Raw genomic sequence first — 20,115 nt, 5'->3', positions numbered from 1 at the left:
TGTCTAGAAGTCATAGTTTATTTACACAGTCAGTTTTTGTTCTACGAATTTTGGTGAATTCTCAAAGTCTACCGACGAGACCATGGGGCTCACCCGGTCTCCGACTCGTAAGGAGGCGACCACTCGACCTCCTCCTGCACCCCCCAACCGCCCTTCGCGGTCTTCTTCACCAGTGGCAGGCAATTCCAGGGCCTCCCCAACTACGGCTAGCCCCCCCGAACGCACTCGACCGTACATAGCGCCCATAAGTGAGATGGATGAGGAGGATCTCTTAACTCCCAGCGTAGACTTCCAATTATCCCCCGAACCAGACATGCCCCACCTTCGGTACATGTCTGACACTGAAACACCCGAAGTGAGTGACGCTACTGCCTCCTCCTCACAAACGTCCACCAAAGCTGTGCCCCCACCCCCTCGTAAACCTACCGCAACCAAGACCAGCAAATCCTCCAGTATGGTGATCGAACTACCCGCTCGTTTCGAGGACGTGAAGAGTCTCGACTCCTTCATGGCGGTAGTCACCAAACTGACATACACCATCAACAAGGCCGTTAATGAGGGGAAAAGCGTTACTGCCACCAACAAGCGGCTCATTGCGGCCGCGGCGCAGGAGATCCAAAGATCTGCTCAGGCGCTGGTTAAGGTCAACGAGGCCGAACCAGCCACAGTTCCTCCGAGTGCCGAGGTTCTCCCGGACAAGAGCTCACTAGTCTCGGTCATTCGGGAATGCATTCGTGAGGAACTCAAAGCAATGTCACCGGCTCCCACCACCACCATTACCCCTTCCCCACCAGTGCCTACCAAATCTTTTGCCGCGGCCGTGGCGTCGTCACCCTTCCCGAAACTCCCTACTCCCCCGTCGCGCACCCTACCTTCAATTATCGTCAAGGCCAAGGAGGCTGGCGATAAGCAACCGGTGGTGCTCGACGAATGGAAGAAGAAAATCTCGTTCCGCAATACCACCTTTGCTCCATCCAAAGTCAAGCCCCTGCGCCAAAATATGTTGAAGGTAGAGTTTGACACTATAGAGCAACGTAACGAGGTGTTGCATAAAGTGAATAATGTCCCAAGCATAGTTGCCGAAGAAGCCAAACCCCGTCGCCCCCTCATCATCCTTAAGGGAGTCAGCAAAGACATTCAAAGAGAGGAACTGGTCGACATTGTGAGCCACCAAAATCAAGTCTCCAAGGAGGATATCCGCCTCTGTTTTCTCCTTAAGAACCGTAATGAGCGGTACTTCAACGCGGTGTTGGAGGTCGCCCCGTCGATCCGGCGCAGGCTGGTGGATGGGGAGCGCGTTAATGTGGACCACCAGAGGGTGCATGTGGCGGACTTCAGCCGATTTGTGCAGTGCTATAAATGCCTGCAATTCGGGCACACCAATAACAAGTGCACCGCTGAATGTCAACCGTGTGCCCACTGTGGCTCCACCGCACATAATATCAGCTCGTGCCCCGACCGTGCAGACCCCAACAAAAAGTGCTGCTACAATTGTAAAGCTTTGCGAGGCACCAACACCAACCACTCCGCCACTGACAACCAATTATGCCCCAGGATCGTAAATGCAATCAAATCTTTACAAGAGAGCACCGACTATGGGTACTAATCATACGTTGGTGCCTCTTTAGTGATTAAACCTCTTCAAGCATAATATTTATCAGTTCCTACCACAATAGCCGGAAAAGATTTACAACAACAACAATGATGTGCATAAATACAAAACAGACTTTTAACGTAAACTTGTCTTCCGAAATTTCAAAAATGCAGCAAGATATATCACAGATCATAGATCAAATATCATATAGTAGTTTACATAATAGTTTAATGCAGATAAATGGCACCCAATTAACCAACCATAAAATATTTCACAGAGCATGCAATAATTCCAAATATATTCTCTCATTTAAGCAAAAATAGTATAATATATGTAACATATTTAACTCCACGCATAATAGCAAAGATGTAAACCTGTATCAAATAGCAGGTGCCCATCGGCGCGACTTGTGTTTTCAATAAACCTGAAAAACCCAATCGTATAACATATTACCAACATAATGCTTAAGCATATTAAAAAAAAAAAAAAAAAAAAACCTAACCTAACCTAACCTAACCTAACCTAACCTAACCTAACCTAACCTAACCTAACCTAACCTAACCTAACCTAACCTAACCTAACCTAACCTAACCTAACCTAACCTAACCTAACCTAACCTAACCTAACCTAACCTAACCTAACCTAACCTAACCTAACCTAACCTAACCTAACCTAACCTAACCTAACCTAACCTAACCTAACCTAACCTAACCTAACCTAACCTAACCTAACCTAACCTAACCTAACCTAACCTAACCTAACCTAACCTAACCTAACCTAACCTAACCTAACCTAACCTAACCTAACCTAACCTAACCTAACCTAACCTAACCTAACCTAACCTAACCTAACCTAACCTAACCTAACCTAACCTAACCTAACCTAACCTAACCTAACCTAACCTAACCTAACCTAACCTAACCTAACCTAACCTAACCTAACCTAACCTAACCTAACCTAACCTAACCTAACCTAACCTAACCTAACCTAACCTAACCTAACCTAACCTAACCTAACCTAACCTAACCTAACCTAACCTAACCTAACCTAACCTAACCTAACCTAACCTAACCTAACCTAACCTAACCTAACCTAACCTAACCTAACCTAACCTAACCTAACCTAACCTAACCTAACCTAACCTAACCTAACCTAACCTAACCTAACCTAACCTAACCTAACCTAACCTAACCTAACCTAACCTAACCTAACCTAACCTAACCTAACCTAACCTAACCTAACCTAACCTAACCTAACCTAACCTAACCTAACCTAACCTAACCTAACCTAACCTAACCTAACCTAACCTAACCTAACCTAACCTAACCTAACCTAACCTAACCTAACCTAACCTAACCTAACCTAACCTAACCTAACCTAACCTAACCTAACCTAACCTAACCTAACCTAACCTAACCTAACCTAACCTAACCTAACCTAACCTAACCTAACCTAACCTAACCTAACCTAACCTAACCTAACCTAACCTAACCTAACCTAACCTAACCTAACCTAACCTAACCTAACCTAACCTAACCTAACCTAACCTAACCTAACCTAACCTAACCTAACCTAACCTAACCTAACCTAACCTAACCTAACCTAACCTAACCTAACCTAACCTAACCTAACCTAACCTAACCACCCATCTCTTGAGTACTTACACCAACTTGTGATACCTCAATCTCTTCGTCTCGACGCGGCCATCCATCCTGCACCCCCTTTGTTCCCGATCCTTGTGGTTTTTCATACTTTTTCGGCGTTTTTCTCTTCTAACGGTTTTTTTGCTATTTAAATACCTTTTTTCATCCCTAAACTAATTTTTTCCCTCCGAACTCCCTCTTTTTACTTCTGAATATTGTTCCTGCTGCCTATCCCCTCATTTTGCGCCATTCCCGGTAAAAATCCGACTCAATTTCACTTTGTTTTTCTTGTTTTTAGTAGTTTCAGTTATCAAAAATCACACTTTTTTCTCGGTAATTCAAATTTTTTATATCAAACCCTGTCTAATTAGTTTCTGTCTATCATTCCGTTAATTATTCCCTATCGTTAGACACCAAAATCATCAAATTCGGTTCAGTAGTTATTTAATTATAAATTTTTTTCCGTAATTTTCATAGAAACCGAGGTTACCTAATACGTGAGGTGCACAAATCGATCACCCATCTCTTGAGTACTTACACCAACTTGTGATACCTCAATCTCTTCGTCTCGACGCGGCCATCCATCCTGCACCCCCTTTGTTCCCGATCCTTGTGGTTTTTCATACTTTTTCGGCGTTTTTCTCTTCTAACGGTTTTTTTGCTATTTAAATACCTTTTTTCATCCCTAAACTAATTTTTTCCCTCCGAACTCCCTCTTTTTACTTCTGAATATTGTTCCTGCTGCCTATCCCCTCATTTTGCGCCATTCCCGGTAAAAATCCGACTCAATTTCACTTTGTTTTTCTTGTTTTTAGTAGTTTCAGTTATCAAAAATCACACTTTTTTCTCGGTAATTCAAATTTTTTATATCAAACCCTGTCTAATTAGTTTCTGTCTATCATTCCGTTAATTATTCCCTATCGTTAGACACCAAAATCATCAAATTCGGTTCAGTAGTTATTTAATTATAAATTTTTTTCCGTAATTTTCATAGAAACCGAGGTTACCTAATACGTGAGGTGCACAAATCGATCACCCATCTCTTGAGTACTTACACCAACTTGTGATACCTCAATCTCTTCGTCTCGACGCGGCCATCCATCCTGCACCCCCTTTGTTCCCGATCCTTGTGGTTTTTCATACTTTTTCGGCGTTTTTCTCTTCTAACGGTTTTTTTGCTATTTAAATACCTTTTTTCATCCCTAAACTAATTTTTTCCCTCCGAACTCCCTCTTTTTACTTCTGAATATTGTTCCTGCTGCCTATCCCCTCATTTTGCGCCATTCCCGGTAAAAATCCGACTCAATTTCACTTTGTTTTTCTTGTTTTTAGTAGTTTCAGTTATCAAAAATCACACTTTTTTCTCGGTAATTCAAATTTTTTATATCAAACCCTGTCTAATTAGTTTCTGTCTATCATTCCGTTAATTATTCCCTATCGTTAGACACCAAAATCATCAAATTCGGTTCAGTAGTTATTTAATTATAAATTTTTTTCCGTAATTTTCATAGAAACCGAGGTTACCTAATACGTGAGGTGCACAAATCGATCACCCATCTCTTGAGTACTTACACCAACTTGTGATACCTCAATCTCTTCGTCTCGACGCGGCCATCCATCCTGCACCCCCTTTGTTCCCGATCCTTGTGGTTTTTCATACTTTTTCGGCGTTTTTCTCTTCTAACGGTTTTTTTGCTATTTAAATACCTTTTTTCATCCCTAAACTAATTTTTTCCCTCCGAACTCCCTCTTTTTACTTCTGAATATTGTTCCTGCTGCCTATCCCCTCATTTTGCGCCATTCCCGGTAAAAATCCGACTCAATTTCACTTTGTTTTTCTTGTTTTTAGTAGTTTCAGTTATCAAAAATCACACTTTTTTCTCGGTAATTCAAATTTTTTATATCAAACCCTGTCTAATTAGTTTCTGTCTATCATTCCGTTAATTATTCCCTATCGTTAGACACCAAAATCATCAAATTCGGTTCAGTAGTTATTTAATTATAAATTTTTTTCCGTAATTTTCATAGAAACCGAGGTTACCTAATACGTGAGGTGCACAAATCGATCACCCATCTCTTGAGTACTTACACCAACTTGTGATACCTCAATCTCTTCGTCTCGACGCGGCCATCCATCCTGCACCCCCTTTGTTCCCGATCCTTGTGGTTTTTCATACTTTTTCGGCGTTTTTCTCTTCTAACGGTTTTTTTGCTATTTAAATACCTTTTTTCATCCCTAAACTAATTTTTTCCCTCCGAACTCCCTCTTTTTACTTCTGAATATTGTTCCTGCTGCCTATCCCCTCATTTTGCGCCATTCCCGGTAAAAATCCGACTCAATTTCACTTTGTTTTTCTTGTTTTTAGTAGTTTCAGTTATCAAAAATCACACTTTTTTCTCGGTAATTCAAATTTTTTATATCAAACCCTGTCTAATTAGTTTCTGTCTATCATTCCGTTAATTATTCCCTATCGTTAGACACCAAAATCATCAAATTCGGTTCAGTAGTTATTTAATTATAAATTTTTTTCCGTAATTTTCATAGAAACCGAGGTTACCTAATACGTGAGGTGCACAAATCGATCACCCATCTCTTGAGTACTTACACCAACTTGTGATACCTCAATCTCTTCGTCTCGACGCGGCCATCCATCCTGCACCCCCTTTGTTCCCGATCCTTGTGGTTTTTCATACTTTTTCGGCGTTTTTCTCTTCTAACGGTTTTTTTTGCTATTTAAATACCTTTTTTCATCCCTAAACTAATTTTTTCCCTCCGAACTCCCTCTTTTTACTTCTGAATATTGTTCCTGCTGCCTATCCCCTCATTTTGCGCCATTCCCGGTAAAAATCCGCGAAAAAATCGCCCCCCCGCCCACCCTGGTTTTCTCAGCTAGGTAAACACCGCTCGCCGACGTAAGTCGAAACCGCAAATCGACTTTTTCCCCTTGAACTTTTTCTATCTTTTGATTAGTGTATATTGTCTATCCGGTTCTAAAAACTATCTCTGATTAGTTCTCATCGTTCTAGAAGCAATAGTTTTAATTTAATAGCTCATTTTAGTCTCACGGATATTGGTTAATTCTTGTTGTCTACTGATTACACCATGGTGCTCACCCGGTCTCCCACCCGGAAGGAGGCGACCACTCGGCCTCCCCCTGCACCCCCCACGCCCCCTCCACCTTCTCCACCTCTACCGAGCCATTCCAGGGCCTTTTTAACAGCATCCGGCCCCTCCGACCAAGCGAACGTGTCGCCTACCAGCGAAATCGGTGCTCTGCTCACCCCAAACGTGGACCTTCATGTGTCTTCCGATTCCGAAATGCCTCGGCTGCAGTACGCGTCGGACAGCGAGTCAGCTAGCGGCTCTCAAATCAGCGCCATAAGCATAAGTAATACCCCTCAATTATCTACTTCTCAAATACCCACCAAAACTGCACCAACCTCAAAACCGACTACCGGCAAATCGAGCAAGTCCTCCAATAGTAACGCGGTCATAGAGTTGCCGGCTCACTCTGAGGAGGTGAAAGGCATAGACTCGTTCATGACCGTGATCACAAAACTGACATACACAATCAATAAGGCGGTAAACGAGGGAAAGAGCGTCACTGCCACTAATAAACGGCTCATCTCCGCGGCAGCGCAAGAGATCCAAAGAGCTGCGCAGGCCCTGGCAAGGGTCAATGAGGCCGAGCCGAAAACTGCGCCTCCTCCTCCAGCTTCAGAGATCCTCCCGGATCAGAGCTCTATTGTCTCGGTCATCCGGGAGAGCATCCGCGAGGAGCTGAAGGCCATGTTGCCGGCTCCAGCGCCCTCTCCACCGGCGCTCACTAAGTCTTTTGCCGCGGCCGTGGCGGCGCCTTCCCCAAAACGCATCCCTCCCCCTTCGCGCACCCTACCGTCAATAATAGTTAAAGCTAAAGAAGCCAGCGACAAAAAGACAGTCGTATACGACGAATGGAGAAAACATATCTCATTTCGCAACTCAACTTTTGCCCCCAACAAAGTTAAATCTCTGCGCCAAAACATGATAAAGGTCGAGTTCGACACAAATGAACAGCGCGATGAGGTCCTTCAGAAAGTTAACAGCGTACCCGGAATTGTAGCGGAAGAGTCAAAACTGCGTCGCCCTCTCATAATCCTGAAGGGAGTCAGCAAGGAGGTACAGAGGGAGGAATTGGTGGACGTGGTAAGCCACCAAAACCAAATCCCACCCGAGGACGTCCGCCTCTGCTTTCTCCTCAAAAACAGGAATGAGCGCTTTTACAATGCAGTGCTAGAAGTGGCCCCGGCGATCCGGCGTAGGTTGGTCGAGGGTGGGCGTGTCAACGTGGAGCATCAGCGGGTGCACGTGGCGGACTTCAGCCGCTTCGTGCAATGTTACAAGTGCCTGCAGTTCGGGCACACTAACAGCAAATGCACCGCAGAGTTCTACCCGTGCGCCCACTGCGGCTCCACTGCTCACCACGTTACCTCGTGCCCCGACCGTGCCAACCCTGACAAAAAGTGCTGTTATAACTGCAAATCTGTGCGTAGCGCGAACACAAACCATGCAGCCACCGACAATAAGTTATGCCCTAGAATAGTCAACGCCGTCAAATCCCTACAGGAAAGCACCGATTATGGTTACTAATAACAAACTAAAGATTATACAGTGTAACCTCCAGCGCTCTTATATTTCACAGCAGGAATTCTTTAGGTATTTTCACCTAAATTCCTATGACATCGCCTTAATTTCCGAACCATACGTGGGTGCCTCCCTCGAGGTAAAACCCCCTCCCGGTATTAACATCTACCAATTCCCAAATGGCTCGCGAGTCAAAGCTTGTATTGCAACCACGTCCAAAGTGGCGGCTATAGGAATCACGCAGCTTTCTACTGCGAATTTGGCCATAGTAAGGATTAGCCTGGGTCTCAATAACTTAAACTTGGCATCGTTCTACATTGAACCCAACGTCGATAGCAACAACACCATCGGGATGCTGGACCGATTCCTTCGGTCAGCGGACTCGTCATCTTTGCGTTTGGTTGGCGGCGATGCCAACGGTAGTCACCAAGAGTGGGGCGAGGCGTCGGCGAACTCCCGCGGGGAGGATGTTGTCGCGGTAATGGCCTCCCACAACATGGTCGCATGCAACGTGGGCCATGCCCCAACCTTCGAGGCTATCCGACATGGCGTTCACTGTTCCTCGGTGGTAGACGTCACCTACTCGTCTCAAAATATCGCGGATGCTGTACACGAATGGAAGGTCAACTGCGACGCATGTCCATCCTCCGACCACAACGCTGTAGATTATGAGCTCCATGCTACACGCAGACCGGAGAAACCCAAGAGTACCACGACTTTTAGATTTTCCACCTATAGGGCCGACTGGGACAAGTTTCGCGAGAAATTCAATGAGAGGATGGCGCTGTTGGTTGATGAAACGGAAGTCAGCTCCCTCACCTGCACTGGGCTAGACCGAGTCGTGAACCGGCTCACCGCAATCGCGCAGGACACCTGCCATAGCACCCTCCCCCGCAAACCGGGAGCGAAATTCTACAACCCCTGGTGGTCCGACGACCTAGAGAAACAGAAAAAGGAGTGTATTCGACTCCATCATCGTCTTCACGACCTTAAAAAATCCAAAAGACCTCTCGACGAAGCCATAAAACTGTATCGCGAAGCGAAGCAGGAGTATGCACGGACTCTGTCCAAAACTTCAACCGAACACTTCCGACAGTTCTGCGAGGCGCAGGGCAAGGAGGACGTTTGGGCCGTTACTAACCGCATCATCAAAGAGTCACCACTAAGAAGACCCCCACAAACTCTCAAATGTGGTGGGGTATTCACGGACAGCGCCCAAAACACAGCCTATGCGCTCCTAAATCACTTTTACCCGGACGACACCCCCGACAGCTCGAATGAACAGCGGGAGATGCGGACTGCGATGCACGACGCACCTGGCACGGAGGACGACCTACCGTTTACGGTAGCCGAGGTCCGAGAGTGTCTCTCCCTCATCAGTCCCAAAAAAGCCCCCGGAGCTGACCATCTAACATCTGACATCTGCAGCGCGGTATTCGAGGCTCAACCGGACTTCCTCACGGCTATATACAACAGATGCCTACAGATCGGCCATTTTCCGAAGATATGGAAACAAGCAACTGTCAAAATTTTGCCAAAACCAGGGAAAACCGACATGAACTCTTTGAGTTCATATAGACCCATCGGCCTAATTTGCGTATTCGGCAAAACCCTGGAAAAGCTGATAGTTAAAAGAATAATGTTCAAAGCAGAAACTGAAAACACTCTAAGCTCTAGACAGTATGGTTTCAGAGAGCAAACTTCCACAACGGATGCACTTGAAAAGGCCATACAAGTCGTGAAAGCAGCGAAATCCAACGGTCGACAAGTGGTAGCGGTTTCCTTGGACATCAAAGCTGCATTTGATAACGCATGGTGGCCTGCCCTATTCGCACGCCTGAAACATATAAAATGCCCGGACAATATCTACCGTCTCGTCCAGAATTATGTTTCGGACAGAACTGTAACGCTGGACTATGCCAATAGCATAGCATCAAAAACTATGTCAAAAGGTTGTGTCCAAGGCTCCGCCTGCGGTCCAGTGTTCTGGAATTTAATCCTGGACGAATTGCTCACCCTGCCTTTACCACAGGGCGCCCACATACAAGCCTTCGCAGACGACGTCCTGCTGATAGTGGAGGGCTCGAAACGGGAGGACGTAGAAGCCGTTACTTCCACCTGCCTGGACGCTGTCAGCTCTTGGGGTCAACGCGTGAAGCTCATGTTCGGTCCGGACAAAACTCAATCCATCTCATTCACATCACAAACCAAATCGGCTACCCTCAAAATGATGAACATCACAATCCCGCAGACCGACCACATCAAAATCCTAGGAGTCATCATAGACTCAAAGCTCAACTTTATACAGCATGTTAAGTACGTCATCAACAAAGCAACCAAAATATTTAAGAACCTTTGCAAATTCGTCCGGCCGACTTGGGGAGTTCACCCTGAGAACGTCGACTGTATATACCGCCAAGTTATTGTCCCTATAATCACGTATGCAGCAGGCATCTGGGGTTCGGCCACTAGATTCTATTCAGTGCGCCAAGCCCTCAGATCCTTTCAAAGGAACTTCGCTATTAGGGCAATACGAGGATTCCATACCATCTCGGCAGTCGCAGCGTTGGCGCTGGCTCAATTTCCTCCCCTACACTTAATCATAAATGAGACTTTTGAGATTCACCATATCAAACAGACCGGAACATGCAATGAATTGCCTGATGACATCACATTATACCCAAAATCCAAAGTCAGAGATCTCCTACACCCGGCCAACCGAGTCACCATAAAGTACGACGAAGCCACCACGCAAGAGGACACCACAGCTTTAATCAATCCAGATGCGCCCAATATTTTCACCGACGGCAGCAAGAAAGAAGACGGACAAGCAGGGGCTTCGTTCGTGGTGATGCTAGAAGGACAGCCTCCGATCATCAAGAAATTCAAGCTGAGCCGCACTGCTTCTGTTTTTATGTGTGAGCTTTATGCCATAACCGAAGCCCTCAGATGGCTCATCAATAGTGATTCCATAGAAGCTGTTATATTTTCTGACTCCCAATCTTCCCTGAAAGCCATCCAAAACCGGAGTAATACAGACCCATTAGTGAATCAAATCCACCATATGTTATCCCACCTTTCTTCCCGGCACACCAAAGTACAGTTCGTGTGGGCCAAGGCCCACGTTGGAATCGTAGGCAACGAACTAGCGGATGCTGCGGCAAAAGAAGCGGCTGAGAGGAAAACAGCAACTTTGCACAATTTCTTCCCGCTCTCCCACGCCAAAAGGCTGCTTCGGCAGCGTACCCTCGATGCCTGGCAGCAGGAATATGTGTCGGCGCCGCAAGGGGCCACCACAAAATCTTTCTTCTCATCTATTTCCGAAATAGCCGAATTCAGAAAATACATAAAAATCTCCTTCACCATCACACAAATCTTATCTGGGCACGGCTACCACAAAACTTATTTGCATAAATACCGAATCACTGAGGACGATCGTTGTCCTTGCGACGACGAGACTCCTCAGGACGTTCGCCACCTTCTAGAATTCTGCCCAATATTCTTCAGAACCCGGGAAAAATACACAATGATGTGCCTCAAAAGGAAAATCGAACCTTTTAAAATGAACACGATGACTAAATCTGAAGATGCCATCAAATACTTCACAGAACATGTAAACAATATCGTCACACACTTGAAACAAATAAATGGCACCTAAATCTACCATAATGCAAGAGATGTAGCGAAGATGTGGTACCTGTATCAAATAGCAGGTACTCATCACCGCTAATCTTCCTACACTTAAATTTAGAAAATTAATCACATATATATTTTGCCCACAAAACGTATTAGTCTAAAAAAAAAAAAAAAAAAAAAAAAAACCTAACCTAACCTAACCTAACCTAACCTAACCTAACCTAACCTAACCTAACCTAACCTAACCTAACCTAACCTAACCTAACCTAACCTAACCTAACCTAACCTAACCTAACCTAACCTAACCTAACCTAACCTAACCTAACCGCGTGTCCATACCCAATTGTGATACACCAATCTCTTCGTCTCGACGCGGCCATCTATCCTGCACATTCGTTGTCTCCATTCCCGTTTGTTTTTGGTACTTTTTCGGCGTTTTTCTTTTCTAACGGTTTTTTCGCTATTTCTATACCTACTTCCCTCCCAAAACTTCATTTTTCCCTCCGAACTCCCTCTTTTTACTTCCGAATATCATTCCTGCTGCCTATCCCTTCATTTTGCGCCATTCCCCGTTAAAATCCGTCCCAATTTCGCTTAGTTATTCTGTTTTTAGTCGTTTCAGCCTTCGAAATTCACACTTTTTTCCGTCTAATTTAATTTTTTTCTATCAAACCGTGTCTAAGTAGTTTCTGCCTATCATCCCGGTCGTTATTCCCCGTATTTTGACATATCAATCTTTAAAATCTGTTCAGTAGTTTTTCAGTTATTAATTATTTTCGATATTTTTCATACAAACCGAGTTTACCTTATACCTCGGACCCATAGAACGGTCACCCATCTCTTGCGTGTCCATACCCAATTGTGATACACCAATCTCTTCGTCTCGACGCGGCCATCTATCCTGCACATTCGTTGTCTCCATTCCCGTTTGTTTTTGGTACTTTTTCGGCGTTTTTCTTTTCTAACGGTTTTTTCGCTATTTCTATACCTACTTCCCTCCCAAAACTTCATTTTTCCCTCCGAACTCCCTCTTTTTACTTCCGAATATCATTCCTGCTGCCTATCCCTTCATTTTGCGCCATTCCCCGTTAAAATCCGCGAAAAATTCGCCCCCCCGCCCACCCTTGTTTTCTCAGCTAGGTAAACTCCGCTCGCCGACGTAATTTCAAACCGTAAATCGACTTTTTTCTTCTGATATTTTTCTTTCTTCCGGCTATTGTATTTTGTTTTTCTGGTCCTAAAATTAGTTTCTGAATTGCTTTCATCCTTCCAGAAGCCATAGTTTTAATTTCACAGCTTGTTTCAGTTTCATATATTTCGGTAAATTCTTAATCACTTACATACGAGATCATGGTGCTCACCCGGTCTCCCACCCGGAAGGAGGCGACTAATCGCCCCCCTCCTCCACCCCCCATACCACCTCCACCTTCTTCTCCACCGATACCTAGCCATCGCCCAAACTTTGACTTCCCATACAGCGAGCCATCGGCCAGTGACGTTGACGATCTTCTTCGCCTTTTTCACGACGACGACTCTCAGGTGGCTTCCGAATCGGACATGCCACTTCTCCGATACATGTCCGACTCCGAAATAACCAACGACACTCCAAGCAGCCCCTTAAGGCAACCTGACAACACCGCCGTTGTGACAGTGGCTGATGTGCACAGTCAGTCCGATAAGGGACTTCCCCGTCCGGTGCCCACCACCGCAGCCTCAACCACCACCACCACCACCTCCATCACGAAACCAGCTGATCCCACTGAGTCTCGCACTCTAGATCCAGTTGAGGGACACAAAGCGAGCATTCTGGCTCGCGTTCAGGAGGCAATCGGCTTACTGTGTGCATCCAAAAGCGTCACTAAAAAACAACGTCAGGAGGTCACCCAATTACTGACGGACATTGGCGTGCAAACCAGCGCCTTCGTGGGAACCATTAACAGGTGTTGCACATGTATCCCCAACCTGAATGTCACAAAAGAGACTCAAACCGACCGAGTTCGCTCTCTCCCAGCTGAGCCGTCCAACACACCCACCGACCAATCCCTCTCCGAGGCAACTGTCAACCTCATCAGAGAAACCATTCAAGAGGAAATGGGAAAGCTCAGGGAGGCCCAATCATCAACTCCGATGAGCTATGCCGGCGTTGCGTCAATGGGTGGATCCCGAGGCGCCGCCCCCGCTAGCTCTGCTGCTACGGCTACCGCTACCACTAGCGCCGCGGCTGGCAGGAGTCGCCCTCCCATCACCAAACCGGCTATGATAATCTCTCCGATGCAGGAGTCCTCATCCAGGCAGCAAACGATAGAGGCTCTCAGAGAGGGGATAAATTTCAGAAAGGCTAAATACGCCCCAACCACTATAAAGGCCGTCTCTAACAACAAATTCCGCGTCGAATTCGACTGTGATCGCGATAGGGACGACGCCATCCAGCGCCTGTCGACCTCGGAAAAAATCGCAGCGGAGCCGGCGCGGAAACTGTCACCGATGCTGATCTTGAAAGGTGTCCCGAAGGAAATTCCTTCCGAGCAACTGAGGGACATAATCGCCGAACAAAATAGCGACCTCACTCCCCTCATTGAGAGCCCCCAGGATTTGCGCCTCCGCTTCCTGAGGAACAATCGCAATCCTAAATTGTACAACGCGGTGTTCATGGCAAGCCCCAGGGTGTGGCGAGCGGCCACCGCAACCGAAAGAGTCTGCATTGATTACCTCAGGGTACATATAAGTGACTTCTCCCCGTTCCTGCAGTGCTTCAAGTGCCTGCAGTTTGGACATACCCAGGCGAAATGCACCGCAACTGAACCAGCCTCATGCGCCTATTGCGCCTTAAACGGTCACACGGCCAAGGACTGCCCCACGGCTGCTAAAAAAGGAGAACCCATGTGCGCCAACTGTGTCTCACACAATAATAAATTTAAAACCAAAGGATCGGTAACACACCAAGCGATCTCGGCTGAATGCCCGAGACTGAGAGCCATGAGGGACAGAATCCTGGACCGTGTTGACTACGGGTAAAGCGGATTCCAATTTGGGTAAAATATTATAAAAATATGTGTAATAAAATATAAATATGTGTAATAAATAAATAGTATATATAATTATATATAATGAACCATCTGTGACTGTTGTGTGACTTCAGAACAATATAAGGAAGCCATTGGCCAACTGGTTTGAATTGTATCAAATGGCAATCAAACCAGAAGGCTACATCAATCACTTAATATAGACGTCTCATAAAATTCAATTTAATTAAGTAATACATTATAATATATATACAAATCATAAACCATTTGTGAACCATTTAAAATAAGCAAAGCATTAGCCAACTGGGTTGAAATGCATCAAATGGCAATCAAACCAGAAGGCTACCTCAATTATTTAAATAAAGATGTGACTCAAAATTCAATTCAATTTAATATAATATAAACATATATAAATATAGAATAAACCATTTGCGTTATCACATTGCATAAAACACTAGCAACCTGGCTTGAAGATGCATCAAATTGCACACAAACCAGGAAGCTGCTTTACACATGTGATCAACAAACTCAGAGTGACAACAAATAAAATAAATAAAAAAAAAAAAAAAAAAAAAAAACCTAACCTAACCTAACCTAACCTAACCTAACCTAACCTAACCTAACCTAACCTAACCTAACCTAACCTAACCTAACCTAACCTAACCTAACCTAACCTAACCTAACCTAACCTAACCTAACCTAACCTAACCTAACCTAACCTAACCTAACCTAACCTAACCTAACCTAACCTAACCTAACCTAACCTAACCTAACCTAACCTAACCTAACCTAACCTAACCTAACCTAACCTAACCTAACCTAACCTAACCTAACCTAACCTAACCTAACCTAACCTAACCTAACCTAACCTAACCTAACCTAACCTAACCTAACCTAACCTAACCTAACCTAACCTAACCTAACCTAACCTAACCTAACCACCTCGTAGCGGTTATGGCTTCGCATAACATGTCCATCTGTAATGTGGGCCATGACCCTACCTTCGAGGCCATTCGGCATGGCGTCCATTGCTCCTCGATAGTCGACGTCACTTATTCATCCCAGCATCTGGCGGACGTGGTACACAACTGGCGAGTCAATCGCGACGCTTGCCCGTCCTCAGATCATAATGCCGTTGACTTCGAGTTACTTACCCAATGCAAACCCGACAAGCCGAAAACCAGTACGACGTTTAGATTCTCTACTTATCGTGCCGATTGGACCAAATTTAGAGAGAAACTAAACGAAAGACTGGGGTCTCTAATCACTCAGACCGACTTTAGTTCGCTCACCGACGCCGGACTCGACCGCGTGGTGGACCGCCTCACCGCAATCGTGCAGGACACCTGCTACAGTGTGCTCCCTCGCAAACCGGGTTCCAAATTTTACAACCCGTGGTGGTCCGATGCGCTGGAACAACAGAAGAAGGAGTGTATTAGACTTCACCATCGCCTTCATGACCTCAAAAAATCTAGAAGACCTCTCGATGAGGCCATCAAATTATATCAGGAAGCGAAACAGGAGTACGCTCGGACTCTCTCTAAAACATCCACGGAGCATTTCAGACAGTTTTGTGAGGCGCAGGGCAAGGAGGACGTTTGGGCCGTCACCAATCGGATAATTAAGGAGTCCCCATTGAGAAGACCTCCACAAACCCTGAAATGTGACGGTACTTTCACCGATAGCGGATCCAATACGGCCTCTGCGCTCCTCAAGCACTTTTACCCCGACGACACTCCAGACAACTCGGATCAACATAAACTAATGCGCGATTCAATGAATGACCTACCCAACTCAGAGGATGATCTACCTTTCACAGTAGCGGAAATCAGAGAGTACTTCTCTCACGCCAACCCAAAAAAGGCTCCTGGAGCCGACCACCTTACAGCGGACATTTGCGGTGCAGTTTTCGAGGCACAACCCGAGTTCTTGACAGCCCTTTATAACAAATGCTTACAGATTGGTCATTTTCCAAAAGCCTGGAAGCAAGCGGTTGTCAAGATCTTGCCCAAACCTGGTAAAACCGAAATGGACTCGCTTAGCTCCTATAGGCCTATCGGACTAATCTGCGTGTTCGGGAAAATACTGGAAAGATTAATTGTCAAAAGAATCATATACAAAGCTGAATGCGAGAACTCCCTGAGTGTAAAGCAATATGGATTCAGAGAACAAGTATCCACGACGGACGCCCTGGAAAGGGCCTTACAGACCATAAAGACTGCAAAAGCCAAGGGTCTTCAGGTAGTAGCAATCTCGTTAGATATAAAGGCAGCGTTTGATAACGCGTGGTGGCCGGCACTCTTCGCGCGCCTCAAACACATCAATTGCCCGAAAAACATCTACCGCCTTGTCCAGGATTATGTCTCGGATAGGGTCGTTACGCTGGACTACGCCAATAGCACAGCATCTAAAACGATGACTAAAGGCTGCGTTCAAGGCTCAGCTTGCGGCCCGGTGTTCTGGAACATAATCCTGGACGAGTTGCTCACCATGCCACTACCACGGGGCACACACATACAGGCCTTCGCCGATGATGTGTTGCTGATAGTGGAGGGCGCGACGTGCGAAGATGTAGAAGTGATCGCCTCCACCAGCCTCGACCTCATCAGCTCTTGGGGGGAACGCGTCAAACTCATGTTTGGCCCGGACAAAACACAATCTATCTCGTTTACATCTAAAACCAAATCGGCTATTGTTAAAATGCGTAATACTGAAATACCGTTAACCGACCAAATAAAAATCCTTGGCGTTATCATAGACTCGAAGCTAAACTTTATTCAACACGTAAACTATGTAATCAGTAAAGCCACAAAAATATTTAAAAACCTGTGTAAATTTGTCCGGCCAACTTGGGGCGTCCACCCCGAGAATGTCGAGTGCATTTATCGACAAGTTATAGTCCCCATTATAACATACGCAGCAGGCATCTGGGGCACGGCCACTAGATTTTACTCTGTGCGCCGAGCTCTTAGATCTTTCCAACGTAGCTTTGCCATTAGGGCAATTCGCGGCTTCCATACCATCTCGGCAGTCGCAGCGTTGGCTCTGGCTCAATTTCCTCCCCTTCACCTAGTAATTAACGAGACGTTCAATATTCATAGCATCAAACAGACCAGAACATGCAAAGAATTGCCCGAAGATATCACACTATATCCGAAATCCAAAGTGAGAGACCTCCTTCATCCGGCCAACCGGGTCACAATAACATATGAAGAAGCCATAACGCAGGAAGACACCACTGCCCTCATCAACCCTGATGCGCCCAACATATTTACCGATGGTAGTAAGAAAGAGGACGGGCGAGCGGGGGCATCGTTTGTGGTGATGCGGGAGAACCAACGTCCAGTGATAAGGAAATTCAAGTTGTGCCGTACCGCTTCAGTGTTCATGTGTGAACTTTTTGCCATCACAGAAGCCCTGAAGTGGCTCACTAATTCAGACGGTAATTTCACCGAAGCCCTCATTTTCTCCGATTCCCAATCCTCCCTTAAGGCCATTCAAGACCGCAGCAACACCGACCCCCTAGTCAACCAAATACACCATCTCATCTCCTTCCTCTCCTCCATCCACATATCAGTCAAATTCATTTGGTCTAAGGCTCATGTCGGCATAGTGGGGAATGAGATAGCAGATGTTGCGGCTAAGGAGGCCGCCGAGAAGAAAACCGCAACACTGCTAAATCACTTCCCACTCTCGCACGCCAAGCGTCTACTGCGTCAGCACACTTTAGACGCTTGGCAGTGTGAATATGAGTCGGCCCCACAAGGGTCCATCACTAAGTCCTTCTTTCACTCTATCACCGAAATAGCCCAATTCCGTAATTACATCAAACTTTCCTTCCCTATCACCCAAATTTTGTCTGGACATGGCTATCACAAAACCTATCTCCACAAATATAAAATAACTGAGGACGATCGCTGTCCTTGTGATGACGTGACTCCTCAGGACGTCCACCATCTACTGGAATCCTGTCCAATATTTCATAATAGCCGAGAGAAATATATAATGATGTGCCTCAGGAAGAAAATTGAGCCATACAACTTTAAAGTCCTGTCAAAATGCGAAGATACCGCAAAATACCTAATTGCACACATTAATAACATAGTTACCCACCTAAAGCAGGTCAATGGCACCTGATTTCCCATATTAGTTCAAAATATTTAGTGACGACGAGGTATCTGTATCAAATAGCAGATACCCATCGACGCTACTCATTCCATATTATAAATCAGTATACCTTTAAACCAAATAATATAGCTCCTACAAAACAATTTAGCATATAAAAAAAAAAAAAAAACCTAACCTAACCTAACCTAACCTAACCTAACCTAACCTAACCTAACCTAACCTAACCTAACCTAACCTAACCTAACCTAACCTAACCTAACCTAACCTAACCTAACCTAACCTAACCTAACCTAACCTAACCTAACCTAACCTAACCTAACCTAACCTAACCTAACCTAACCTAACCTAACCTAACCTAACCTAACCTAACCTAACCTAACCTAACCTAACCTAACCTAACCTAACCTAACCTAACCATCCCATCTTTAGTGTGTCCACCCCTGCTTGTGATACCTCCATCTCTTCGTCTTGACGCCGCCATCGATTCTGCATACCAGTCGTCTCCATCCAATTGAATTTTTCATACTATTTTGTCGATTTTCTTCTGTAACGGTCCATATATAATTCAAACATCCATTTTAGTGTAAAATCCGAATTTTTTCTTCCGAACCCCCCCCAAATTACTTCTGATTAGTGTTCCGGCTGCCTACCCCATCATTTTGAGCCATCCCCGGACAAAATACGCGAAAAATTCGCTAAGTTTTTCACATTTTAGTAGTTTCAGTTATATAAAAACACACTTTTTTGTCGATATTTCAAATTTTTTCTATCAAAAATAGTTTAGTAGTTTCTGTCTATCATTCCCCTCGCCATCCCGCTTTTTCTGACACCCCAATCTTCACAATCCGTCCAGTAGTTTTTTAGTTATTAATTTTTTTCATTTTTTAAATACCTACCGAGGTTACCTTATACCTCGCACTCACATATCGGCATCCCATCTTTAGTGTGTCCACCCCTGCTTGTGATACCTCCATCTCTTCGTCTTGACGCCGCCATCGATTCTGCATACCAGTCGTCTCCATCCAATTGAATTTTTCATACTATTTTGTCGATTTTCTTCTGTAACGGTCCATATATAATTCAAACATCCATTTTAGTGTAAAATCCGAATTTTTTCTTCCGAACCCCCCCCAAATTACTTCTGATTAGTGTTCCGGCTGCCTACCCCATCATTTTGAGCCATCCCCGGACAAAATACGCGAAAAATTCGCTAAGTTTTTCACATTTTAGTAGTTTCAGTTATATAAAAACACACTTTTTTGTCGATATTTCAAATTTTTTCTATCAAAAATAGTTTAGTAGTTTCTGTCTATCATTCCCCTCGCCATCCCGCTTTTTCTGACACCCCAATCTTCACAATCCGTCCAGTAGTTTTTTAGTTATTAATTTTTTTCATTTTTTAAATACCTACCGAGGTTACCTTATACCTCGCACTCACATATCGGCATCCCATCTTTAGTGTGTCCA

Source organism: Amyelois transitella, chromosome 27, assembly GCF_032362555.1.
Source record: "Amyelois transitella isolate CPQ chromosome 27, ilAmyTran1.1, whole genome shotgun sequence".
Classification (NCBI taxonomy): Eukaryota; Metazoa; Arthropoda; class Insecta; order Lepidoptera; family Pyralidae; genus Amyelois; species Amyelois transitella.
This window is presented reverse-complemented; position numbering follows the sequence as displayed.